This window comes from Neofelis nebulosa, chromosome 18 (assembly GCF_028018385.1).
Source record: "Neofelis nebulosa isolate mNeoNeb1 chromosome 18, mNeoNeb1.pri, whole genome shotgun sequence".
NCBI lineage: Eukaryota > Metazoa > Chordata > Mammalia > Carnivora > Felidae > Neofelis > Neofelis nebulosa.
Window position 1 is genome coordinate 4,931,117 of NC_080799.1, and position 27,632 is coordinate 4,958,748.

Consider the following 27,632-nt stretch of genomic DNA (forward strand, 5'->3'; position numbering starts at 1 on the left):
GGATGAAGTGTATCTGAGAAGTGTATTTTAGTCATCAGAGTGGCCATCATGTTTGATTTTTTTGAATGATAAAACATAGAATTATTCCGAAATGATACACAACAGTGATTGGAATGCATTTAAAAATTGCCTTGAGGTTGTGTTTGTGCTCCATCGGTTAATCATGACTTGTAGATGAGTATGTTCACCCGAAAATGTGTTTCCTGGGGCTGTTTTGTTGCTTAGCTGGCAGTTTTGTGTGTCATTTCATCTGTAAAGTCTGGAACGGCCAGACCTCATCCGGGTGAGATGTGTCTGATTTATTGGGCTGACCAAGTATGCAGGTTCAGCATAGGCTTGCTAGTTCAGGACTGTAGGTTTAAAACCTGTAAGTGTGGGAATTCTCCTAAATGTCTCACAATTAACACGGAAGGGGAACAGAGACGGTCTATTTATTACGTGTTGTATCACCAAGTAGTTTCCTAACAGAGAGTTTCCATTTTGGTAAGACTGGGGAGAATCAGATCTTCTCTTTGAAAATTTACCCGTCCGACGAATGGAAAAATTTTCCACAGACAACCTTCTGACTCTGTCGTCCATCACCCTCGTTTCTGGTGCTGGGCCCTGGGAGACATACTCGTATGAAACCACCAGCCTTAACCATGTGTTGGTTCATCTTTTTGCCGCATAAGTAGGTACAGGGGGGCAGAAGGGGGAGTCTTTCCGGAAGTCATTGGTCCATCTGGGCCGGGCCGGCTAACCCAGAGGTGGCTGAAGGCCTTGTGCGTCTCTATCCCACGGGAACCCAGGCTGAATGTATCTGCACGGCAGTGTCCTCCTGGATCTGCAGAATGCCCACCCCTGCCAGGGGGAGAGGAGCAGGTGGAGTCCAAAAAGTGGTCTTCATGCAGTCCAGCGTGCTGGAGGTTCAAGTGCACCGAGTGGTGACAAGCAGGCACGCTGCTGGGGCCTGGCCAGGGTGCCAGACGGCCCTCAAGTGCTGGATCCTGAAGCCTGTGCTTCCTTAGCTTGGCCGTCACTGATGGCTAGTAGTGGTCAGACCTCAGAGTCAGACCCGGTTAGGCCAGGTGCTGCCCTCTGGAAGCCGGCTCCTCACCAACAGTAATGCCCCCCCCCCCCCCCGCCGGCTCAGCAGCAGCTAGCTTGCTTTCTCCTGTCGGTAGCTGGAAACTCTCCTCTCTAGTTAATTCCTCAGGCCTGGCTTGTGGCTCTTTTGGGGGGAGGAGGAGCATTTTTGGAGCACCTGGAGTCAGCAGTGGGCTAGGCTTGTATCTTTTTACGCCAGCTACCCCGGGAGGGACCTGCCCGCAGGCACAGGGATGGGAAGAGTGGAGCCTGCATGGACTCTGGTCTCACTCACAGGAACCCAGTCGTCTGGTTGGGGGCTGGACTGGTGCCCACGGTTCTGTCTGGAATCCCAGGGCGGGAGCAGCAGCCTCCGGGAGTTGTAGGGCCGGGAAGGAGTTTGGGAGGAAGCAGGCATGGTGGTGATGTAGCATGACTGAGCATTACTGTCGATGGAAGCTTCTTGCTCAGTTCTTGAGCTCACCGCCTTTGGGCCTCCTTTATTGGAAACGGGAACACGCCTGGGCTGTGGGTGCTTTTCTTCGTGTGTAGGGAAGTGTCCCTGCTGCATTCCCTCCCTTCCTTTGCAGAAAGGTTGTTTATTGCACTTGTGTGAACAGACAGGAGCCTATTCTCTTGCCCATCCTGCTTCTTGGAAGTGAGCTTCTTGTCTGTCCCTACAATGTTTGTTTATGCAATTATAATAAGAAACGCAGGGCGCCTGGCTGCCTCAGTCGGTAGTGTGCGTGAGACCGTCTTGGGGTTGAGTTTGAGTCCCACATTGGAGGTAGAGGTTACTAGAAAAAAAAGTATGTGTGTAAATTCTTACTGATGCTTTCTCTTACACTTTGTCTTTTTCATTTAATTTCCTGGTAATCCTTACCTATTGGTACCTAAAGCTCGTCCTTTTTTATTTTTTTTTATTTTTTTTTTATTCCCCCCCCCCCCCAACCTGTCCTTGCTAAGCATGGCCTCAGTTGCGATTTTTTTTCCTTTTTCTTGTTTGTTTGTTTGTTTGTTTCTTTCTTTCTTTGTGTTTAGTATAATTTATTGTCAAATTGGCTAACATACAGTGTGTAAAGTGTGCTCTTGGGTTTTGGGGTAGATTCCTGTGGTTCTTTGCTTACATACAACACTCAGTGCTCATCCCAATAAGTCCCCTCCTCAATGCCCATCACCCACTTTCCCCTCTCCCCCACTCCCCCATCAACCCTCAGTTCTCTGTATTTAAGAGTCTCTTATAGTTTGCCTCCCTCTTGCTGTTTGTAACTATTTTCCCCTCCCCTCCCCCATGTTCTTCCGTTGAGTTCCGCATATGAGTGAACACATAAGGTATCTGTCCTTCTCTGACTTATTTTGCTCAGCATGATACCTTCCCGTTCCATCCAGGTTGCTGCAAATGGCAGGATTTCGTTCTTTCTCGTTGCCAAGTAGTATTCCATTGTATCTATAAATCACATCTTCTTTATCCATTCATCAGTTGATGGACATTTAGGTTCTTTCCATAATTTGGCTATTGTTGAAAGTGGTGCCATAAACACTAGGGTACATGTGTCCCTGTGTATCAGCACTCCTGTATCCTTTGGGTAAATTCCTAGTAGTGCTATTGCTGGGTCGTGGGGTAATTCTGTTTTCAATTTTTTGAGGAACCTCCACACTGTTTTCCAGAGAGGCTGCACCAGTTTGCATTCCCACCAACGGTGCAAGAGGGTTCCCGTTTCTCCACAGCCTCGCTAGTATCTGTTGTTTCCTGACTTGTTCCTTTTAGCCACTCTGATCCCTGTCTTCTCACTTTCTTTAAGCAGCTGCCTGATACTCTGTTGTGTTGGATGCGCCACTTTGTTGCCACTTTGTTCCGCAGACACCTTGCTGGTGGGCGCTTGTGTTGTTCTGATCCTCTGATACTATGTTGCAGTGAGTAGCCTTGGGAATATGCCACTTATTTGCAAATGTATCTGAGAGAGAGGTTTTCAGAAGAGGGATTCCTGGGCCAAATGAATTTGAATGTTGAAAATGAATTTGAAATGTTGGTAGATGTTTTTTTATTTTTGCCTCCCAGCAGCCACGCTGGAGACTGCTGGACCCCACGCCTCGTTGAGAGCGGATGCTGACCTTCTTCAGCCCGATGGGTCAGAAGGAGCTTGTCAGGTTCTTGTTAGCTTTTCTCATCATCTGGCAGTTTATCTAGTGGGCCCTTGGTCTTTTCAGCTTCTAGAAGGTCAGTTAGAGGAACTAGTTCCCACGGATTGCAAATGTTATCTCCCGATTTGCCGTTTCTCTTGTGACTTTGCTTCTGACTTTTTGGTTTGCTTGATGTTTTTGTTTCGTCTTGCTGTGAGGAAGAGGTTTTTATGCAAAGGTGTTCATTTCTGTTCTTTGGTGGCGTCTGAACTTGGAGTCCTGCTGAGGAAGGACGTCCCCATTCCAAGATGATAAAGGAGTTTGCCCATGTTATCTGTTTTGTGTTAGAGTTAATCTCTGGAGATTTGGAGTTGATCCTCATGTATGGTTAAGGTATAAATGCAGTTGTATCTTTTTTCCCTAAAGGCTGTATCGTCTCAACACCATTTATTAAAAAGGTGATCTTTATCTTGCTGCCTTTATCATATACTGAATTTCCATCTGATTTGAGCCTTTACCGGTCTTACTTTCCTGTTCCCTTGGTCTGTCTCTTTTTAGGCCAGTACCTCTCCCGGTTTTCCTTATGCAGCAGATGATATTTTAGTATCAGGATTAGTCTTATCCCCCACATTTTTCTTCCTTTTCAGAATTTTCCTGGCTGTCCTTTCTTTTTTTTTTTTTAAGATTTTTTTTTAAATTTTTTTTTAACATTTTTATTTATTTTTGAGACAGGGAGAGACAGAGCATGAACAGGGGAGGGTCAGAGAGAGGGAGACACAGAATCTGAAACAGGCTCCAGGCTCTGAGCCGTCATCACAGAGCCTGATGCGGGGCTCGAACTCACGGACTGTGAGATCATGACCTGAGCCGAAGTCGGCCGCTTAACCGACTGAGCCACCCAGGCGCCCCTAAGATTTTATTTTTAAGGAATCTCTACCCCCAGTGTCACGGGGGCTCAAACTCACAACCCTGAGATCAAGATCCCCACACTCTGACTGAGCCAGCCAGGTGCTGCTGTTGTTTGCTCGTTTTAACTTAGGATCTTTAGCATCTGCTAGTCTGCCAACAGAAAATAAAACAGCTGGTGTGTTGAGATTGCATTAAATTTATAGATTACCTTGGGGAGAATGACCTCTTTCATGTTGCATCTTTTTATCCAAGAACATGGTATGCCTTTGGATCAAACCTGTTAATGTTCAAGGGCATGTTCAAGTTTTCCTTCCACTTCCTTAAGTTTTTGTGCACTTACTATTAAAAATTTATTTATGGATATCTAATGTCTTTCTGCTGTTGCCATTGAAGTACTCTTTTCTGTTTATTATGTAACTAATTATTTGGGGCGCCTGGACTAGCTTATAAAATTGTTTTATTGTTTTTATTTAAAAATTTTTTTAATGTTTATTTATTTTTGAGAGGGAGAGTGTGAGCAGGGGAGGGGCAGAGAGAGAGGGAGAGGGAGACATAGAATCCGAAGCAGGCTTCCAGCTGTCAGCACAGAGCCCGACACGGGGCTTGAACTCATAAACTGTGAGATCATGACCTGAGCCGACGTCCGACACCAAACTGACTGAGCCACCCAGGCGTCCCTAATTTATTTTTTTTAACTTCATTATTTGGGGGGAGTGCAGAGAGAGGGGGGAGAGAGAATCTCAAACAGGCTCTGCTCAGTGCAGAGCCCAATGTGGGGCTCGAACTCATGATCTCAGGACAGCAGGATCACTACGTGAGCCAATATCAAGAGTCTGACGCTTAACTGACTGAGCCACCTAGGTGCCCTGATTTATTGTTTTTAGGAACAGATTTTTCTTTTTTTCTTTTTTTTTATGTTTATTTTTGAGAGAGAGAGAGAGCGTGTGAGTGTGTGCGCACATGTGGGAGAGGGGTAGAGAGAGAGGGAGACAGAATCTACAGCAGGCTCCAGGCTCTGAGCTGTCAGCACAGAGCCCGATGCAGGGCTTGAACTCACAGACCCGGAGATCATGACCTGAGCTGAAGTTGGACACTTAACTGACTGAGCCATCCAGGCGCCCCAGAAACATAGATATTTCAACTGGTTCTCTTGAGTTTTCCACTGATATGGTCATTTCCTTGGCAAGTGATAATTTTATCTCCTTTCCAGGCTGTATTCTCATGATTTTAGTCTCTCAATGGCATTAGCCTGTGACTTCTGTTTTTTGTTTTTTGCTTTTTTAAGTTTATTTATTTTGAGGGGCCGAGAGGAGCAGAGAGAGAGAAGGGAGAGAGCCATGAGTTCTGTTTTGGAAGTGATCGTTTTGAAATTCTAGTGAGCCCTCCATATGGAGATGTAGGCTTGGAGCTTAGGAGAGAGATAACAGGGAAAAATCGGGATTTGGAAGCCGTTGAGTAGAGATGGTGGTTAAACTGGGAGCATATGTGTTTATCAAAGAAGAAAGGGCAGTGGGGAGAGGGGAGCGAGCTTCACATGTTGCCATGGTTGATGGTGGTTGATGACAGAGACCACAGAGGAGAGTAGGGAGGAAGGGCTGGTTCCCCTGCCCTCACTTTTATTTTATTATTTTTTTTTTTTTAATTTTTTTTTTTAACATTTATTTATTTTTGAGACAGAGAGAGACAGAGCATGAACGGGGGAGGGTCAGAGAGAGAGGGAGACACAGAATCTGAAACGGGCTCCAGGCTCTGAGCAGTCAGCACAGAGCCCGATGCGGGGCTCGAACTCACATACCGCGAGATCGCGACCTGAGCCGAAGTCGGCGCTTAACCGACTGAGCCACCCAGGCGCCCCTGCCCTCACTTTTAAATAGACCTTACTTTTTAGAGCACTTTTAAGTTCATGGCAAGATTGGGCCCAAAATGCAGAGGTTTCCTGTCTACTTGCTGTCCCCACCTGTCCCCTAGTGTGGACACCCCTCAAGGCAGTGGTCCCCTTGCTACAAACCGTGAGCCTGCAGTGACTTGTCAGTATCACCCAAAGCCCATCGTCTACATTCAGGGTTCGGTCTTGGTGTCGTACATTCAGTGGGTTTGAACAGATGGATGATGACACGTGTCCATCATTAGAGTGTCCCACAGAATCATGTCACTAAAGAAAGCACTTTTTTTTTTTTTTTTTTAAAGTATTTCTTTTTTTTTTTTAATTTATTTTTTTTTTGGGACAGAGAGAGACAGAGCATGAACGGGGGAGGGGCAGAGAGAGAGGGAGACACAGAATTGGAAACAGGCTCCAGGCTCTGAGCCATCAGCCCAGAGCCCGACGTGGGGCTCGAACTCACGGACCGCGAGATCGTGACCTGGCTGAAGTCGGACGCTCAACCGACTGCGCCACCCAGGCGCCCCAAGAAAGCACTTCTTAACTTGCTCTTTTGCTTACTCAGTGTGCTCTTCCCCATGCTTTAGTTCGAATTTCCTTGCTGAGCATGGTATTTTCATTAGTCTTTACGGAACTTTGTCATGTTGTTAGTAGTCATTTCTCTTCAGCCCTTCAATTTCCACCCCTCAGTCCTTTTCTTCTTTTTGAAAGAGAAGAATTTCTTCAGTGGAAATTGTTTGAACAGCCACCTGAAAGGTGGAATGAGGTTTGAACGGGAGCCTGAGGGTTGTTCTTTGGGTTACAGATGAAGCAATTAAGTAGATTTGAAGATCCACAGCGCGGTTTTCATGGAAATGAACGTAAAAAGCAATTCGTTTAAAAAGGAAGCAACCGAGTCTTCACAGATGAGCGGCCTCTTGTTATTCTGGTGGGAACAGGTTCAGCAGACGTGTTCCTAGGTTTGAATGAGGGGATTTACAAAGTATAAAGTCCGTATCGGATGTTTCAGGTGTATTTTCTTCTGTTAGCATGAGAACCCTGGTGTGTCGGCCCCCAGCCGACTCGGTCCTCACTGCTAACATCTCAGCCAGACCGACGGGCAGGCCCGTGTTCTAGCAATAGAGGACCAACATCAGGGGGTGGCTAAATCCTCCCTTCTCTCTCAGGTTGGCCACTCTTGCTGTCCCTGGAGGTTGGCTGAGTCCGGAGACTTTGTATAGGAAGAAAGTGAGTTACGTTTGTAAGTGGTCAGACTCCTGCGTAGAACACAGAAGTGGAACTTCCTAAGTGGCAGGAACTCCTGTGGGAATAAAAACCGTGTTTCCAGTGGAAACCAGAGAACAAGGTGGCCGAGAGGTGGGTGCTGCTTCTGGCTAACGGCCTCGACCAAGGCTGCTTCCGGAGCCTCATTCATGGGGACGTGGCGTGGGCTGTCCTTGGAAGAAGCCCGTTGGGAGTTCACACTGCGCCTGCAGCCCTGCTTGTGGGATCTGGCTCCACCTGTGCCTCCAGCCCCGCCCCCCCCCGCCCCGCCCCCAGGCCACCCAGCTCCAGCCTCTGCCCTGGGTGGGGGGCGGGGGCGGGTTGTGGAGGCCGCACTCCCTGAAGGAGTGCTGGCCCTGCGGCTCCTGTGCCCCCCGTGGCTCCTCGGATCAGTTTTCTGAGCCGCTTCTCACCCAGTGTTCCTCAGCTTGCACACAAGCCTGCTCTGCGCTGTCGAGCAAAGAAACATGTCGTGGGGTGTCCCCTCCCCCCTCCTCAGAGTAGTCAGAAGCTGGTCCTGGCTTTTCGACTACTGACCTTGAGGCAACTGTTTTGATTAACTTGTCTTTTGTATGAAGCTTTGTTTGTGTTAAAGAGAATCTTATTTATTTATTCAAAATTTTTTATTAAAAAGTTTCTTTTAAATGTTAGAGGGAGAGGGGGCAGCCAGTGGGGGAAGGGCAGTGAGAGGGAGAGAGAGAATCCTAAGCTAGCGCAGAGCCTGATGTGGGGCTTGAACTCATGAACCGTGAGATCATGACCTGAGCCGACATCAGGAGTCGGATGCTTAACCGAGCCACCCAGGCGCCCCTAGAGAGTCACCTTTTTTGAACAGTAGTGGGGGAGTTCGGTTTCAGTGTCCTCTTTGGTGCCACGCCCAGTACGTAGCTGGTGGTCGTACCACTGTCAGAAGAACGGAGGCTGCAAGTTAATCCGAAGAAATGGTTGTGTGCCATTAATGTAATCTCCAGAATTCCTCAACCCCTGTCTGTGTCGGCGTGGCATAGTTTAAGATTCCAAACCTTAGGATTCATGCTTAGGAGGTAATCCTAGAGTATTTAGTTGAAAAAAGAAAGTTAAACTGGCCCGCTGGCCTGAAACCGTCCTCCCCACTCCCCCCACCAAAAAGTACCAGGAAGTCAGGTTTGCTGAGGCTTTTAGTCTTGGAGGCATTTTCGACTGTGGAGGGATATTCTCAGCTGGCTGGGCAGGTCTGGTTTTTAAGCGACAGCAAATCCTGTCTATACAGATATCTCAAAATTGCTTTAAACAGTGGTAGATTTGTACATCCCGCCCTTTACTCGTTTTCCTTAATGCGAGGCTTTATTTTTGGTGGTACAGAGGGGTGGAGAGAAAAAAGCAGGAAGCTTCACGCCCCATTGGGGCTGGTCTGCCTGATGGCCGTACTGGATTTCCTGAGATGAAGACACATGTAAATTAGCCACCAGCTCTTGTGTTACCGTGTTCCTGACACGTGGCGTTTTAGTTTTTGTTTCAATGTAGTGCCTGTGAAGTGACTACCACGTGTAAGAAAGAGCCCGTGGTGGCTTTCTGAGACCTAGGGAATGACCCACGGTGGCTCTCCAGCAGCGTAGTGGGGAAGATGGAAATAGCTCGTGAGACGAGGGGCACGGGGGCAAGTGCAAGGCCGTTGTCAAGCAGAGAGCAGGTGACGCTGAAATCCGTAGGAAGACACCGTTCTGACCCGTATCAGGGCACACGTCGTGGGACAAGCGGTGATGGAGCCGTAAAGCACGAGAGGTTGTCTGCAGGTGGGGAGGGGACACATACGTGGCGGAGAAGCGTGATGTACTCAGGGAACGAGCATTCGGTGTGGCTGCTGGTTTGGTGGGAGAGCCAGTTGGAAAGCTCACCAAGGATGTGATGAGAGATGCTTGAATGATGCGTCCGAGGCTCTCGGTCTTTTCTGAGTAAGTGGTGAAGAACCATGGATGATGGGGCGACCTTCCTCACCGGCTTGGGCCACGTCCCTCGTTTTTCAACAAATCCTGCCAGCCCTCTCATTCCTGATTATTAAGAAGTCCGCTCTCTGTTTCAGGATGACTGTTTGTGAGCTAGGAATTGCCCCGGAGAACTCCAAGGATTCCTGAAATCCCAAGGGTTAGTGGGATTCGGCCCCGTGCTATGAGAACAGAGAGTTACAGCTCCCTTGGTCAGCACTCTCGTTCTCCGTTGTTCTTCCCTAAGCACACCTGCCTGGCAGGCTCCTTGGGTCCCCAGGGGCTTCCAGTCTTCCGTACAAGCTGTGCGGAAAACCAGCCCTTGCCTCGAGCATCTGGGCCTCCATGTGGAGCCTGAGTCACCTGTGGTGACATCCTCTTGGGGGCTTTTGGCATCCTTGCTTGCCAGCAGACCTCGGCTGGGGACCAAGGTTCCCTTGAACTTCCACCAGGAAAGAATGAGGGTCTGTCTCCCTTCCTTCCTAGAGACTTCTCGGCCCAGATGCACGTTTGACAAGTGGGTTTTGAGTTATTAGGAAGGCAACCCTCGGCCAGAACCTGGAACATACTTGAGTTTTTGTTTTTTTTTTTCCCCCCCAAGGCCCTGGGTTCCTACAGGCCTGATATTTGCCTAGCTACCGGAGGGCTGGCTCCCAGAACCCTCCCTGTTACCAGATCTCGGTGGCCTCTAGAACACGTGCGAGCTGCCTCACCAAGTTCCCGCTACACCTGACAAAGGTTGCTGCCTGGGGCTCTGTGCTCAGGGAGGTGACTTTGTCGGCCCTGTGATGGAGAAAGATAACTCTGTAGTATAAAGGCTGGATTACTGATAAGGTTTTGACCTGGGGTAGAAGCCCGGGCTACAGATGTAGAGATGGGCACGCTGTATTAGACAGAACAAACTCGTTACTGAGGCAGAATTGGTAGGATTTGGTGACCTCTTGGGGATAAGTCAAAGCAAATCTGCAGCGTGTCTAAGGCGGTTTATTAGCAAGGCTTGAATCGAGGCATGCAGTTGAACAATGTGTAGGGGATAAGATGATGGGTTAATTTTTGGACCTGTTGATGTATCCATGCATCATCTGGTGAAGGCGTCCGGTGGGCAGTTGGATATACCAGAGGAGTCGACGGCTAGGAGACGAACGAGATAGTCACAGCGTGGGGATAACCAAGAGCAGTGGAGGGTGAGGAAAGTGGATTTCAGGGAGCAGTAACATTTAAGGGGGTTGGGAAGGAGGAGGATTCCTGGGTGAGGTACCAGGAGACTGAGACGGAATGGACCAGGGAAGGGAGAGACCCTGGGACATGGGCCTCGAGTGGCCGGAGATGTAGTGTGGCAGGGAGGTAGGCAGGGGGTCGGGAGGGCCGGACCCCGCAGCTGACGGTTGACACCCGGAAGCAGACCCACTGCTTGGGGGTTTTGGTTGCAAATCACTGCAAGTGAGTAGCTCGTTTAAGTGCATAAGGACATCATTGGAAAGATGCAGGGGAAGTCACAGACGTCTGGACCTCTGGAGAGCCAGAGAACTGACCGCAGCCGAAGGAAGCTGGGCAGTTGGAGCCACAGGCCCGGCCAGGCCATGTGCTCAGCGTGGTTTAGGTTGTCCCTCAGCCGCCATCCATATGGCCAGATGGGGGCCTCAGGCCAGGATCCCTATGCCCTTAAACTGTCCTGTGAGCTCCTCCCTCTTGGTTTGATCACATGGCAGTTTTCCAGTTAGAAGTGGGCTCCGTGCTTGGGAGAAAGTGAGACGGTCCTGTTAATTTCTGGTGTTCTTGTACCTGTGACCGGTTCTTTGAGAGTGCAGTAGTGTGCACTCGAGGACCACCTGTGTTTGGCGGCTGTATTTCTTACTGAAATTGATAAAGGGGCGTGCCGATTCGAAACAGGTGTCGAGAGCATGGTTAACGTGAATGAGTGACTACCCGAGGGATGGGTCTGCTCCAGGTATAGGAGCAAGCCTTGCTTTGGGGCTTGCAGAGGCCATTTGCGTGAAGCTCCTTGGGAGACCACGCTGGGCTCCTCTCCCTGACAGACGCTGTCGGGACGTCGCGTGAGCTGTGAGCAGGTGTCTGACTTCCTGCAGAGCTCTGGGTCTTGGGGTTCATCCTGTTCCCCGCGCCTGGGTGCCCCATCTCCCTGACCCGTCCTCCTCAGCCTCTGGGTGTCCACGTGAGTGTTGCCTCCTTATTAGCCTTCCCAAACTCTCAGTCTGAGTTCTCTGTTACTCTCTCTTTCCCCTCGTAGAACTTCTGGGGTGTTTTGTACTAACAACCGTGTGTATATGGAAATGCAGTCTTTCCATTTTACTGGACAGAAGGCTTAAGCTGGGCAGAGCTTTCTGGTTTATTCGTTCATCACGCATCGCCCCTGCTGCGGCGCACCGAGCCTGCGACCGAGCAGGTGTTCAGCGTATTTGGTAAATGAAAGCACGTCCAGAGTGTGGTTGGTACAGTTGGCAGGGGGCAGGCATACAGGACCCCAAGGAGGCGCGGGGCCCCTGCAGGGGAGCATGGAGACCCTGCCAGGACGGCTGTGAGGGAAGCAGGTGATGGAGCCGTGACATGGTGCACGATAACTGTGTAGCCAGAGTCATCGTTTAGTTCTCGATGGGAGTAGACGTGTGGGTTGTTTTTGGTTTTGTTTTTGTTTTCTTTTTTTTACCTGATTGAAAAAATAAAGGCTTTAACATTTTTTAGGAAATGACAAAGAGGAGAGTTAAAATCACCTATAATTCCACCGGTGTCCCATTTTGGTTTGTGAAACTTGGCTTTTCTGTGAGTGAATATGTACATTTTTCAAAACACAAACAGGATTCTGTATGTTCGCACCCTTTCCGTTTCCACACGTGGGCGCTGAGTGGCCGTGCGGTGCTGTGTGGCACGGGTGTGCACGCCTTGTGGCCATCACACTTCTGCTGTGGAAATTGCACTGTGTGTGAGGAGCCATCTTTCTGTCGTGACTTCTGTCCTCCCAGACACGCAGCTTTCCTTCACTCCGGTGGCTAATGGAGTAGAGGGGGAATTGGGGTTCCAAGTTCTTATTTTTGACTATTTCTATCTCTGTTTGTGTGTGTGTGTGTGTGGGGGGGGGGTCTGTTTGCCTAAGTCATTGGATTCTCTCCGTGGATCCAAAGAGACCCCCCCAAGAAGTCATTCCTAACCCCCTGGGTACAATGGGTATTTTTAGCTTTCGGTGCCTGAGGCTCCCCTTTAAGAAGGAAAAACTGCTCCTTGTGAGTTTCTAGGTGAAGGATGTTAATAGTAATTACTTGTAATAACAATAACGGGCAACAGCGCTCCCAGTTCCCAGTTGCTAATCCTCTCCTATGTGCCAAATGTTGCACTAGGCGCTTTGCATTTGGAACATTAGCTCACTTGTAACTCTTAAAAGAATCCTTGAGGTACACACCATGAGCCCCCGTGGTTCAGGTGAGAAACTGAGGCTTAACTAGATTAAATAGTTTGTACAAGGCTTACAAGGGTGGAGTTGGGCTGTGGACCCACAGTTGGCTGTTCTGGGGGTCTTCCTTGGCGACACTGTGTTTTATCTTTATTTTGTTTTTTTTTTAAGTTTGTTTATTTAGAGAGAGCGCGTGCACACAGAGAAAGAGGGAGAGAGAATCCCAAGCAGGGTCTGCGCTGTCAGGAAGGAACTCCATGAGGAGCTTGAAGTCACCAACAGTGAGAGTGTAACCTGAGCCCTTAGCTGACTAAGCCACCCAGCGCCCTCCACCCCACGGCAACACTGCATTTTAAAAGTGGAAATGTTGTATCATTGTTTGGACCACATGGAAAATTCAGATGTAACTGCTTTTATGTATTTGGCTGTGGATCCTGGCGCACGGGAGAAGCAAGGCAGGGTAGTTGGGTGCTCTTTCTGACTTTAATGACTGTATTTCCTTCTTGGGTTTCCCTACGCTTTCCTTGGCTAATTCAGGTTTTACCTTCTGTTCCTCTGTTTTACTCTGTTGCTGGACAGCTGTTAAACATCTGTTACTCTGCTCTGACAACGTGTGGTCGATATGTGCGTAGACAGTGGCCCTCTGTGTCCCGTGTGTGCGCGCTCCAGGAGCCTTCAGAGTGCAGGGGCTCGCTCGGCACCGTTTTCCTGTCACTGTGTCCTCAGGGCCTCACCAGTTACCAGTGAAGATGTCTCACAAAATTAGGTACTTCTCCCATCGAAGGAATAAAGGGCAAGAAGAAGATACGACAGAGTGGAAGGAGGAAGTCTCCTGTAAAGGAAAGGGTGCATTTTACATTTTCAAAAATAGAGTGTTCTCGGGGGTGAGGGAATCCTTTTGTGGATCTGGATGGTGGTGGGAGGGCACTTCTCAGAGGGAAACAGCCCGGATTTCCAAAAGCTAAATGTTAAAGTTGAGCATGGTTTGGTTGCAGACAAGAAGTTCTCCCGCCTCCTCCACTTGCTTTAAAACCGTTCATTTTTGATTTTTAAGGTCATCTGGTGGGGGTGGGGGTGGGGGTGGGGGGACCTCTTTGCTACCAGCCTAGCTCTTTGAGTGTGGCCTGACCCCTGAATCTTACCCTCCCACATGAACTTGAGAACTTGATTCTTTTCTTACAAAGACTTCTTTCCAACCCCTTCCCTCCCTCCAAAATACCCCATATTGGGAGCCAAGTGTTTTGAACAGAGCCTGGCTAGAGGGCACGTTGAGTATGTTCTTCTGGCCCATGGATATGGAAAAATAGAAGCTTTAAAGCAAATGTATAATAAAAAGGGAAGTGTCCCCCCAAGCCAGGGACACACTCTTTTCCCTCATGAATGTGCTGTGTGGCCTGCGGTCCTCCACGTGCCTCTTTGCAACTGGAGAGAAGGTGGTCGGCCGTGGTTGAGATCACAGGCAGACGAGGGGGATCCAGAAGACAGTTTCTTGGACGGCGCTTTCGGGGGCCTCGTGTCAGCAGAGGTGAACGTTTGAGGAGGGACCCCATGTGAGGGCAAGCTTCATTATTTCACATTCACATTTTCACATTCATTACTAGCAAAGTTTGTACACAGGAGAGCCTCAGTCAGGATGGACCCGAGCAGGTATCTGTTGGTTGCAGGAATCTCCCCCGCCTTCCACATGTTCGTGATTAGAGAAACGTGCCCAGAGCACAGAGCGGTGCTCTTGAAGCATTCTCTAGAAAGTTAGGTAGAACTTGTGTGCTTGGTGTCACCTGAGGTCCGGTAAGGTTACTAGTTTGCATTCACTCTGGGATTTTCTGCTTGAGAAATTGTATTGAAATTCCGCGGAATATTTTCAGCGAAGTTCACAGGCTCTTGTTGACTTAGAAGATCTGCGAAGAATTTGACGGCCCATTTGGGTGGAGGAATACAGATCCGCTAATTATTACAAGCCTGGCTGATGTAAATGCTTCCCTTCGGTTTCCTAAACCAGAGCCCCAACCCAGATTCTCCCCGGGCTTGGAAAACGTGCCAAGCTTCTTGCATCGAACGGGACCCGTGATGGGGGGGCATCCTCACTGGTCCCGTCTTGAGTGGGAGTGCTTCCAGGTCTGAAGATTGTTGGCCTTTCTGCCAGAGATCCTTCAGTGAGGTTCAGAAAGCTTCTTTGCTTAGTTTACTGGATTTTTTTTTTTTTTTTTTAAGAAGAAGAGGCTGCTGAATTTTATCAAATGCTATTTTCCCATCTACTCAGATGGTCATCTGTTTTTCATTAGGAGCCTTTCTGTCCTGTTTGACTTTTTATTTTTAAACCATTTGCACATAGTATATCCACTGACTCCAGGTTTGGGACTCCTTTAAGTCGCTAACTTTACAGCAGTGTTTCCTCATGTGTTTCTCCTTTGCTCTGTTCCTATCTGCTTTGTGTTTTGTAACAATTTCTACTTTTCCAGGCAGTTAGTGATTGGTTTGTTTGTTTTAAAGCCTGTCCTGTCATTCCCTGGGTTTAGGGGAGAGTGAGGGCACACCCATGTGCTAACCAGGCTCGGGGACCCTCCAATGTCCGCCTGCCGTGCGTGGGCAGCTCGTGCTGCGCGGGAACTGACATGTTCTCGTAACCTTCGAGACGACCCATCGCCTTTACTTGGAGATCCCGACTGCGAATCAGAGTTTGGAATTGCGTTACAAAGCCTGACAACTCGGCCTGAAATGTCAAGAGAAGACTAGAAGGTTCCTAGAGCCTCAGCCATGGAGGAGCTGAAGGAATCTCCGGTGGGCTTTCCAGGCCAGACTGCTGACCCCACCGTCCTTCCTGGGCTGCGAGATACGAACCACATGGATTCCACCCTGCTTTGCCCCAAAATAGCGCTCCCCTGCTTCCCCACCCCCAGTGAACGTACATTCCTTGAGCATCCACCTCTCAGATGTTTGTGAAGGGGAAGGAGAATGCCAGATGTTGTACAGCTGTATCCAGTCTGCTTCGGACGGGGCCTGGTTCACACTTGGAGGCAGGAATGAGGACAGGCCCACGGCGCCCTCTAGGCGAGGTTCTTGGGGAGTGTTGCTTGCGGGTGTGAGTGCAAGGCAGGTGAGGGAGGAGCTCTGGGTCTTGAGCGGGAGACCTGTCCCATTCTTCCAGCTTAAGCAGAAGCCAGGCACAGGTACATCGCCTTTTTTAGATGTAGCCTCTTTGCCTGAGGTTTTCCAGGCTAGTGACACAGCTTGATGTTCTGGCCACCAGGGATGAACATTTCAAATCCGGTTTTCTTGGTTTAGAGACAAAATTACCGTTTCCTCCCTTTTTTCGAAAAATGCTTATTTATTTTGAGAGGACATGTGTGAGCTGAGGAGGGGCAGACAGAGCCCCACTCAGCCGGAGTCAAGATCAAGAGTCTGATGCTTAACCGACTGAGCCCCCGAGGTGCCCCTCCTCCCTTTTTGAAGAATTAATAATTTCAGCATAAACTGTCTCCACCTTTAATTTTTTGGCAAGCTTCAGGGTAGCCTTATATGGACAATAGTTATCCCATAGCTTGAACTTTGTACCCAGAGCAATTCCTGTGAACGCTTCGTTGGGTATGTGATAGTACATTATGTACACATCTCATTGGACAATATCACATAAATAATCTTGTAATTGAGACTTTATTAACATTAGACCTTTCATTCAATATACGATAGGCTGACCATTGGTTTAGAATTTGGGTTTGGGGCCCTCATTGTGTGCTGCATGTGCTAGGTTTTCTACTTCTGTTGGACTGCACAGTAAGTGCCAATGAAAAATAGGCATCTGATGGCAGAGTGGGGAGGCAAGGATCCCAGATGCTAGGGTTCCAAAACAGAAAGACTAACTGAAAACCTTATTTTTCTCTAACAGCTCTATCGAGACACAATTTATATCCCATTAGATTTACCCACTTACTTTTTATTTCTATTAAAAAAATTTTTTTTAAACATTTATTTATTTTTGAGACAGATGGAGACAGAGCATGAACGGGGGAGGGTCAGAGAGAGAGGAAGACACAGAATCCAAAACAGGCTCCAGGCTCTGAGCCATCAGCACAGAGCCTGATGCGGGGCTTGAACTCACAAACCGCGAGATCATGACCTGAGCCGAAGTCGGACGCTTAACCGACTGAGCCACCCAGGCTCCCCACTTTTTATTTCTATTTTAAAAATTTTTTTAATGTTTATTTTTGAGAAAGAGAGAGAACGCGAGTCAGGGAGAAGGGCAGAGAGAGGGGGAGACACAGAATCCAAACTAGGCTCCAGGCTCTGAGCTGTCAGCACAGAGCCTGACGTGGGACTCAAACCCATAAACTGTGAGATTATGACCTGAGCTGAAGTCGGTCACTTAACCGACTGAGCCACCCACGCGTCCCTAAAATTCACCCATTTAAGGTGTACGGTTCAGTGACTTCTAATAAATTTACCGAGTTGTATAGTCCTCACCTAGTCAATTTTGGGACCTTTCCATCACCCTGAGAAGATCCCTTATAACTGCTGGCAGTCAGTCTTTGCACTGAGCCCCAACCGACACTACTCTGCTTTCTGCCCCTAGAGATTTGCCTTTTCTGGACATTTAGCTTGGGTGGAATCCTACAGTATGTGGTCTTTTGCATCTGACTTCTTTTACTTATCATCATGTTTTCAAGGTTCGTATATGTGGTAGTAGGTATTAGTAGTTCTTCCCTCCCCCCCCCCCCCCCCAAATAATTTCCACTGTGTGTGTATACCACAACCTGCAAATCCATTCATCCATTGATGGGTATTTGGGTTGTCTCCACCTTTTGTCTATTGCAAATAGTGCTCCTGTGAATGTATTGAATTCCTGTTTTCAGCTCTTTTGGGTATATATCTAGTAGAACTCCTGGGTCCTTTGGTAATTTTTTGTTTGACTTTTTGAGAAATTGGTAAACCATTTTCCAGGGTAGCTGAACCATTTTATGTTCCTCCTGGCAGTGTATGAAGGTTCCAGTTTCTCCACATCTTTGCCGACACTTATTAGTATCTTTAATTAAAAAAATATTATAGCCTCCCACCCCACCCCCAATTATTACAGCCAAATCCTGGTTGGTATGAAGCATGGTCTCATTGTGGTTTTTGATTTACATTTCCTAATGACTAATGATGCTGAGCATCTTTTCATGTGCTTATTGGGTATTTGCGTATCTTCTTTGGAAAAATGTTTAGGTGCTTTCAATTTTTAAATTGGGTTGTTGGCTGTTGAGTTGTAAGAGTTCTTTATGTGTTTCGGATACTAGACCCTTATCAGATACATGATTTGCATTTTCTCTCCTTCTGTAGATTGTCTTTTCACTTTCTTGGTAATGTTAATTGCACAAGTTTTTAATTCTGGGGACACCTGGGTGGCTCAGTCAGTTAAGCGTCTGACTCTTGATTTCGGTTCAGCTCATGATTACATGGTGCGTGAGTTTGAGCCCCACGTTGGACTCCATGCTGACAGCACAGAGCCTGCTTGGGATTCTCTCTCCTTTCTCTGCCTCTCCCTCGCTCACTCTCAAAAAAATAAGAAATAAACTTAAAAAAAGCTTTTAATTTTGATGAAGTCCAATTTACGTATTTATTTCTTTTGTTGCTTGTGCTTTGGGCGTGATATCTAGGAGTGCATTGCCAAATTCAGGGTCATGGAGATGTACCCCTATGTTTTTTTCTAAGAGTTTTATGGTTTTAGCACTTACATCCACTTGGAGTTAATTTTTATGGTAGTAGTAGGGGTTCAACTTCATTCTCCTGTATGTAGATGCCCAATTGTCCCAGCACCCTTGGTTGAAGAGGCTATTCTTTTAAATATTTTTTATACATGGTTCTGTTTTTAGGCTCTGTCTTCTGTTCCCCTGACCTTTTAATCTGTTTTTGTACCAGTACCACACTCTTGTTGTTATCGCTGCTTCAATACGTTTTAGTCTGTGCCTCCTGACTCAAGCCTGTTCTTGTGTTCACATCATCTCTATATTTAAGAAGCAGAGTGCAAGTGCAGACTACTCTCTTTGTTTCAAGTTTCAAAGAAATTTTATTTTTATGTAATTAATGTTTTTTTTTTTTTTTAATTTACATCCCAATTAGTTAGCATCTGGTGCAACAATGGTTTCAGGAGTAGATTCCTTCGTGCCCCTCCCCCATTTAGCCCACACCCCCTCCAGCAACCCTCTGTTTGTTCTCCATATTTAAGAGTCTCTTCTCTTTTTGTCTCCCTCACTGTTTTTATATTATTTTTGCTTCCCTTCCCTTATGTTCATCTGTTTTGTATCTTAAAGTCCTCATATGAGTGAAGTCATAGAATATTTTCTTTCTCTGATTTCACTTAACATAATACCCTCCAGTTCCATCCACGTAGTTGCATATGGCAGGATTTCATTCTTTTTGATTGCCGAGTAATACTCCATTGTGTGTGTGTGTGTGTGTGTATGCCACATCTTCTTTATCCATTCATCCATCGATGGACATTGGGGCTCTTTCCATACTTTGGCTGTTGTTGATAGTGCTGCTATAACCATTGGGGTGCATGTGTCTCTTCGAAACAGCATATATGTGTCCCTTGAATAAATACCTAGTAGTGCAATTGCTAAATAGTAAGGTAGTTCTATTTTTAATTTTTTGAGGAACCTCCATACTGTTCTCCCGACTGGCTGCACCAGTTTGCATTCCCACCAGCAATGCAAAAGAGATCCTCTCTCTCCTCATCCTCGCCAATGTCTGTTGTTGCCTGAGTTGTTCATGTGAGCCATTCTGACAGATGTGAGGTGGTATCTCATTGTGGTTTTGATTTGTATTTCCCTGATCATGAGTGATGATGAGCATTTTTTCGTGTGTCAGTTGGCCATCTGGATGTCTTCTTTGGAGAAGTGTCTATTCATGTCTTTTGCCCATTTCTTCACTGGATTATTTGTTTTTTGGGTGTTGAGTTTGATAAGTTCTTCATAGATTTTGGATACTAACCCTTTATTGGTTATGTTGTTTGCCAATATCTTCTCCCATTCCGTCGGTTGCCTTTTAATTTTGCTGATTAGACTACTCTTTCTAATAGTTTATATGAAGAAAAAAGAGATTGAATGGGTTCCTTCAGAGCTGTCACACAGTACGGATGGGATGGGAGAGATTTGAATGTGTTTATAATTGATGGAATAGTAAAAGTTGAAGATCAAAGAGAGAAGGGGGTGTGGCTTGGGGCCAGGGATTTGGAGGAGGAAAGGAATGAAAGGCAAGAGCACAGGCTTGTAAGTGGTGAAAGTTGCCCACCTTTACCTGACTCCCTGGGAACTAGGGCTGCAGTGTAGTAAAACTACATTAAAACGCTTTGGTTTTTGTAAACTAAGTATGGAGGGCTTGGAAATCAGGTTAAAATGTAGGCATTTGAAATTAAGTGAATGTGTGAAAACTAGTCATTGTTTGTTTGATCTTGCTAAATAGATTAATGTTTGCATTAATTAGCACTGTCTTTTCCCTTTGGGAGTGCGAGTTTTGATTTAAAGTAAATTAAGAAGGATTGAGATTAAATTTTGACCTACCAAACTTAGTTTTTAAATAAAAGCCATATCTTGGTTCTGTGATAGTTGAGCGTTTTACTGATGACCTTATCTCTACAGAGTTTTTTCTTTGTTTTTTGGTGGGGGGTAGAATGGTGTTTTATAAAGTGCTGGTTTGTGTGGTCAAGAGGAGAAGTGAGAGTGAGCTGCTAATTATACGAAAAGAAGTGGCACTGAACTAGACCCCCCCTCCCTCCAACCATTTGGGTCCCCCCCTCCCTCCAACCACCTGGGTCCCCCACTTCCCCTCCAACCACCTGGGTCCCCCTCTCCCCCCAACCACCTGGGTCCCCCCCAACCACCTGAGTCCCCCTCCCCTCCCAACCACCTGGGTCCCCCCCCAACCACCTGAGTCCCCCTCCCCTCCCAACCACCTGGGTCCCCCCCCCCAACCACCTGAGTCCCCCCCCCCCAACCACCTGGGTCCCCCTCTCCCCCCAACCACCTGGGTCCGCCTCTCCCCCCAACCACCTGGGTCCCCCCCAACCACCTGAGTCCCCCTCTCCTCCCAGCCACCTGGGTTCCCCCCTCCCCCCCCCCCCAACCATCGAAGACTATCACTAGGCTCATCAAAAACACTCACCAAGTGTTTTTGTTCACCTTCTTGGCTTTGTCTGAGTTTGCACGTGTCTGGACTGCAGAAGGATGAGTCTGAAGTGTTAACTGTGGTCATCTCCATGTGCTGGGGTTGTAGCTGCTTTTTCTTTTGCTGCTTCTGGAGGGGCATGTATTTTTGCTTTTTGTGCGATAGAAAAATTCTTTTTTTTTTTTATTTTTTTAATTTATTTTTGAGACAGAGACAGAGCATGAGCAGGGAAGGGGCAGAGAGAGAGGGAGACACAGAATCGGAAGCAGGCTCCAGGCTCTGAGCCATTAGCCCAGAGCCCGATGCGGGGCTCGAACTCATAGACTGTGAGATCATGACCTGAGCCGAAGTCGGACGCTCAACAGACTGAGCCACCCAGGCGCCCCTAGAAAAATTCTTTAAAAAATAAACAGGGTAGAGTTGTGAATCAGTGAGAAACGTGTGTGGAAACTGAAAAGACTATATTTGCATCAAAACTCACAGGTTTTGATGATGTGACTGCTGTGATCACACACATTAGCTGCTGTTGCAGTTTTGGAGAATAACTTGTGTCTAAGTGTCTATAGCTAAGCTCCATACCAGCGAGGAAGTGGAATATCCTTACTTTGGCTTACTTCCAATAGTGAAGGAGAAAATGACTTGCCTATCAGTAAAGGCTGCCAGCAGGTGTTTAGTTTGTGTTAAATTTATTATTTACTGATTCATTGACTGCTAAGAGCAAGCCAGCCAGACTGTTCTGTGGAACTACTTTTTAAAATGTTCTTTTGTCCTATCCGTTGTGTTGTCAGATAAAAACCGTTACTGGAGGGGCGCCTGGGTGGCTCAGTCAGTTACGCGTCTGACTCTTGGTTTCTGCTCAGGTCGTGATCTCACGGTTCTTGAGTTCGAGCCCTACATCGGGCTCTGTGCCCGATGGTTAAAAAAATTAACCATTACTGGACATGTGGAACCTTTCTTTATCATGGTAAAATATATCTGATGAACTGGTTGAGGTTAAGAGTCAGCAGCACGTCATAGAACTACTTGCCTGGGCTGCTGCTCGTCGACAGGCTGAAATGAAATGGTCAGTGAATCCTCTGGGTCAGTGGATGTCATCGTGACAGGGGTGTAGCTGAAGAAAGCAGGGCGCTTGCCGTGTGCAGCACGGAGACCGTGGTTGGGCGCTCTCGCCTTGTTCCCATCTGATGTTCCGTTTTTAGAATGAGGAAGTCCTGATACTCAGTGTAGATGGACCTTGATATTTCTGTCTTCGAAAGTCTGGCTGGTGTTTCATTAGCACCCTGACCGATCCCATCAGAGGCTCTGATGAGCCCCCTGGCAGAAAGGACCACGTTCTCTGTTCTTGAGCCAGCGGCTCTTCTCCCTCTCCTTGTCGCTTTACTCTGGATGGCTCACAGGGCCTGTGTGACTGGAGACAGAGTGTACCAGTTCTTTCTGGTCATCAAGGTGGAGAGGACACCTAGTATTTTTCCTTAGGTGGTATAAATGCTTTTGAAAAACTTTAAATTTGAATTACAGATTCACTGAAGTTTGCAAAGATAGTACAGAAAGGTCTCACTTGCTCTCACCCACTTCTTTTCGTTGGTTATGTCTCATGTAACTGTAATCTGGTATCGAAATCAGGACATTGACATTGGGGCAATGTGGGTGTATAGTTGTGTATCAGCTTATCACTCCTGTAGATTCACGTGACCAGTACTGCAATCAAGATACAAAACTACTCTGTCACCACAAAGATCTCCATCTGTCTCCTGCTACCCCATTTACAGTCACACCTGCTGTCCCTGCTCCCAAACCATCCTTAAGGCGGGGCAATGACTAATCTGTGTCCCATCTCCATAATTTTGTCATTTCAAGAGTCTTACGTAAGTGGAATCATACAGTTCCCCGCCCCCACCCCCTCCACCTTAATAGAATGCCCTTAAGACCCATCCAGTTGTTGCATGTATCAGTAGCTCATTCATTTTTTTTAAAATTTTTTTTTTTTTAACGTTTATTTATTTTTGAGACAGAGAGAGACAGAGCATGAACAGGGGAGGGGCAGAGAGAGGGAGACACAGAATCGGAAGCAGGTTCCAGGCTCTGAGCCATCAGCCCAGAGCCTGACGCAGGGCTCGAACTCCCGGACCGCGAGATCGTGACCTGAGCCGAAGTCGGACGCTTAACCGACTGAGCCACCCAGGCGCCCCTAGTAGCTCATTCATTTTTATTGCAAAGTAATATTTCAAGGTCTGGATGTGCGACAGTTGATTCACTTACCTGTCTGATGCTTGGGTTGTTTCTGGTTTGGGGATAGAAGTAAAACTGTTGCGAACATTTGCGTTCGCAATGTTTTTCGCAAGGTTTTTGCATGGACATAATTTTTAAACTTCTCTGGGATAAATGTCCAGGAGTGATATTCCTGGGTCCTTTAGTAAGTGTATGTTTAATTTTGTAAGAAACCACCAAACTGTCTCCCGCAGAGCTTTACCATTTTACATTGCCTTTAACAATGTTTGAGAGATCCAGGTTCCCCTCAGATTCTCTGTTGCTTTTTTTTTTTTTTTTTTTTAATATTTGTTTATTTAAGAGGGGCAGGGATCCGAAGCAGTCTCCACGGTCACATCATGAGAGCCCGATGTGGGAGCCTGAACTCAAGAACCGCAAGATCATGACCTGAGCCGAAACCAAGAGCCGGATGCTTAACTGAGCCACCCATCCGCCCCTGTGTTGCTCTTTTTTATGTTGGCTGTGGTCTTCACCTGCATTTTCGAATGACTCCTGCTGCGGAACGCCTTGTCCTGTACTCATTTGCCATCTGTAGACCCTCTTCGACGAGCTGTTTCTTCATAGGCGCTGTTTTCTAATTGGCTTGTTTACTCTTTACCGTTGAATTTTCAGAGTCCTTAGTACATTCTAGATGTGAGCCCTTTATCAGATGTATGGCTTATAAATATTTCTCCCAGTTGGTAGCCTGCTTTGTCATTCTCTTAGCAGGGTCTTCTGCAAAGCAAGGGTTTTTTAGTTTCAGTGAGATTTAGTTTCAGTGAGGTTTTTTAGTTTCATTCTTTTATGGTTAATGCTTCTGGTGTCATGTTTAAGAACTCTTTTTTTTTTTTAATTTTTTTTCAACGTTTTTTATTTATTTTTGGGACAGAGAGAGACAGAGCATGAACAGGGGAGGTGCAGAGAGAGGGAGACACAGAATCGGAAACAGGCTCCAGGCTCCGAGCCATCAGCCCAGAGCCCGACGCGGGGCTCGAACTCACGGACCGCGAGATCGTGACCTGGCTGAAGTCGGACGCTTAACCGACTGCGCCACCCAGGCACCCCAAGAACTCTTTACTAAGATCTAGCTCCTCAAAGGTTTTCTCTTACTTTGTCTTTGAAAAGTGGTATAGTTTTACATTTGACATTTAAATCTATGATCCATTTTGAGTTAATTTATTTTTGTTTATTTATTTTGAGAGCGAGAGAATGAATGAATGAATGAATGAATGTGATCAGGAGAAGGGGGAGAGAAAATCCCAGGCAGGCTCTGCTCTGTGAGTGTGGAGCCTGACTCGGGGCTTGATCCCGTGAACCTGTGAGATCATGACCTGAGCTGAAATCAAGAGTCAGACAGTTAACTGGTTGAGCCACCTAGGTGCCCCTAAGTTAATTAAAAAATTTTTTTTAATTGTTTATTCCTTTTATGAGAGAGAGAGAGAGAGAGGGAGGAAGTGAAGGAGGGAGAGAGAGCATGAGCAGGGGAGGGGCAGAGAGAGAGAAGACGACACAGAATCTGAAACAGGCTCCAGGCTCTGAACTGTCAGTATAGACCCTGACGTGAGGCTCAAACCCATGAACCATGAGATCATGACCCGAGCTGAAGTCAGATGCTTGACAGACCGAGGCACCCAGGTGCCCCTAAGTTAATTTTTATATAAAGCGTGAAGGTTAGGTCAAGGCTCATTATTTTGCCCATGAATATCCATATGTGGTCGTTTGAGCCTCATTTGTTGCAAAGCCTGTCATCCTCTGCAGAAGTGCTCTTGTACCTTTGTCAGAAAGGAGAGGGCTGTGTGAGAGGTTCTTTGGAGGTCTGTTTGTCCCATTTAGTCTTTCCCAAAATTGTTCTTAGCTATTCTGATTTGACTTGTCATATAAGTTGTAGAATAGCCTTCACTATATATAGATATATAGATAGATAGATAGATATCTATCTATATATATAGATATATAGATATATCTATCTATATCTCAATAAAAAAATCTTGCTAGGATTGTGATAGGAATTACACTAAACATATGTGTCAATTGGGGAGAAATTGACATCTTTACTGTGGTGAATCTTCCATTACCTGGACACAGTATGTCTCTCCATTTACTTAGATTTTTTATTTCATTCATCAGTGTTTTGTGGCTTTCAGCATATGAGTCCTGTACATGTTTTATTAGATTTACACCCAACTTTGGTTTTTGAGTGATGGGGTAACATTAAAATTTTGTTTATCACATGTTCATTGCTAGTACAGAGAAGCACAGTGTTGATCTTGTATCTTGCATTTCTGTTGAACTTTCAAGTTTTAGAAGATTTTTAAAAATTTATTTTGTGAGAGAGAGAGAGAGAGAGAGAGAGAGAGAGAGAGCAAAAGCACAAGTTGAGGAGGAGCAGAGAAAGAGCGGGGGAGAGAGAGGATCCCAAGCAGCCTCAGCACTGTCAGGGCAGAGCCGGATGTAGGACTCGAACCCACGAATCTGTGAGATCATGATCTGAGCTTAAGTCAGATGTGTAACTGACTTAGCCGCCCAAGCACCCCAAGTTTTAGAAGATTTTTTGTTAGGTTCCTTGGACTATTATATAACCTGCAAATAGGGATACTTTTATTTCTTCCTTGAGATCTCTGTATAGTGATTTTTACAACCATATTCATGAGAAACAGTTTGCTGGTAATTTTTTTTGTATTATCTTTGTTTCGTTTTGGTATTAGGGTTAATATTAGCTTCATAAAATGAACTGGGAAGTAAGTGTTCCTTCCTGTTCTTTTTGAAGAGATTATATAGAATTGGTGTTAATTCTTTAAACCTTTGGAAGAACTCTCCAGTGAAACCACGTGAACTTAGAGATCTGTTTTTTTGTTTTGTTTTGTTTTGTTTTAAATTAACAGATTGAATTTCCTTGATTGTTATTGGTGCTTCAAATTATCTACTTAATTTGTGATGAGTGGTAATAGTTTCTGGTCTTTGAGAAATTGATGCATTTCATCTTTGTGTAGTTTATAGCGTTTCTTTATCCTGTTGATGTCTGGAGGCACAGTCGTGATGGCCCTGTCTCACTCCTCACGGTGTTAGTTTATATCTTTTCTTTAGGGTTGTCAGTTTTATGTATTTACTCATGGAACCAATTTTGTGTTTCCTTGATATTTCTCCATTGTTTTCTCATTTCAATTTCATTGACTCCTGTTCCTTATTACCTTCTTCCTTCTGCTTGCCTTCAGTTTATTTTGTTCTCTTTTAGTTTTTGAGATGGGAACTTATTCATTTGGTACTTTTCCTCCTTCTTAATGTCAGTATTTTAGTGCTATACGTTTTCCTCTCGGCACTCTTCATTGATGCCCCACAAATGTTCATGTGTTGTATTTTCATTTTCACTCAGTTCAGTGTATTTTTTTTTTAAATATCTATTTTGGGGGGGAGCGCAAGCAGGGAAGGGGCAGAAAGATGGGGACAGAGGATCCGAAGCGGGCTCTGGATTGACAGGCTGACAGCAGTGAACCCGACGTGGGGCTCGAACTCACAGACCGGGAGATCATGACCTGAGCCAAAGTTAGACACTCAACCAACTGAGCCACCCAGGTGCCGCATTCAGTGTATTTATTTTTTAATTTCCCTTGGGATTTCCCATTTATTCCATGGATTAACTAAAAGTGTGTTTAGCTTCCTGGGATTGGGAGACCTTCCCGTTATCTGTTACTGATTTCCGATTTGATTCCATTGTCATTAGAGAACCCACTCTGATTTCCATTCTTTTAAATTTATTGAGGTTTGTTTTGTGCACCAGCATATGATCTGTCTTAGCCCTTGTGTTTAATTTATATTGGATTAGGTCCTGGATATGGAGGAGGGGACGGTATACATCCTACCAAAGATTCACATCTATCCCACATGCAAAATACATTTGTCCTACGCTGACATGCCCTGAAGTCTCCACCCATCACAGCATCAAGTCAGAGTCGAAAATCTCACCTAAATGTCATCAGTCAACCAGACATGGGTAAGAGTCTGGGTGTGATCCATTTTGAGGCAAAATTCCTCTCCATCTGTGGATCTGTAAAGTTAAAACCAGATTATCTGTTCCCCAAATACAATGGTGGGCAGGCACAGGATCGCAGGTACAGATATTCCCATTCCAAAAAGGAGAAAGATGAGAGAAAGAGGGAGCAAAGAACAAAAGGAGAGGAGAAAGAGATAAGAGAGAGAAGAAAGGAAGAAGGAAAGTCACTGGTTCCAAGCGATTTCAAGATTCACCTCGGCAAACTCACTAGATCTCAAGGCCCAGAAGTAACCTGTGGGCCCGCGGCTTCCCTCCGTGTCGTGTTCTTTCTCTCGAGGGTAGCGCACGTGAGCACCAAGTAGTTGAATCAGCCTGTTTTCCGTCTGTAGAACTCGGCAAATCTGACTGCTTTCTCTCATTCTCTCTCTTTTTCGTTCCAAGCTGGCAGTTCTTCTGGGGGTGTTAACTTTCTCGAAGACCTGTGGGTCTCCTGGGTATTTCACGCGGCTTTGCTCCAGCAGACACAAGGGTCCTCGGTGGGTCTTTCCTGTGTCATCTCGTCTGTGTTCCCGGCTTCTGCCGAGGTAGTTGAAAGGATCTACGAGGGACAGGCTCACTCTCGCCACAGAGCCTTCTGTGTGAACGAGTAGAGTATTC

The 27,632-nt window shown here is 46.4% G+C and overlaps 1 protein-coding gene across 3 annotated transcripts in view; it reads left to right on the forward strand.

Moving 5' to 3' along the window:
- Window positions 1–27,632, forward strand: part of CYTH3 (cytohesin 3) — a 181,092-nt gene that overhangs the window by 103,275 nt on the left and 50,185 nt on the right. The gene's annotated exons all lie outside the window — the stretch shown is intronic.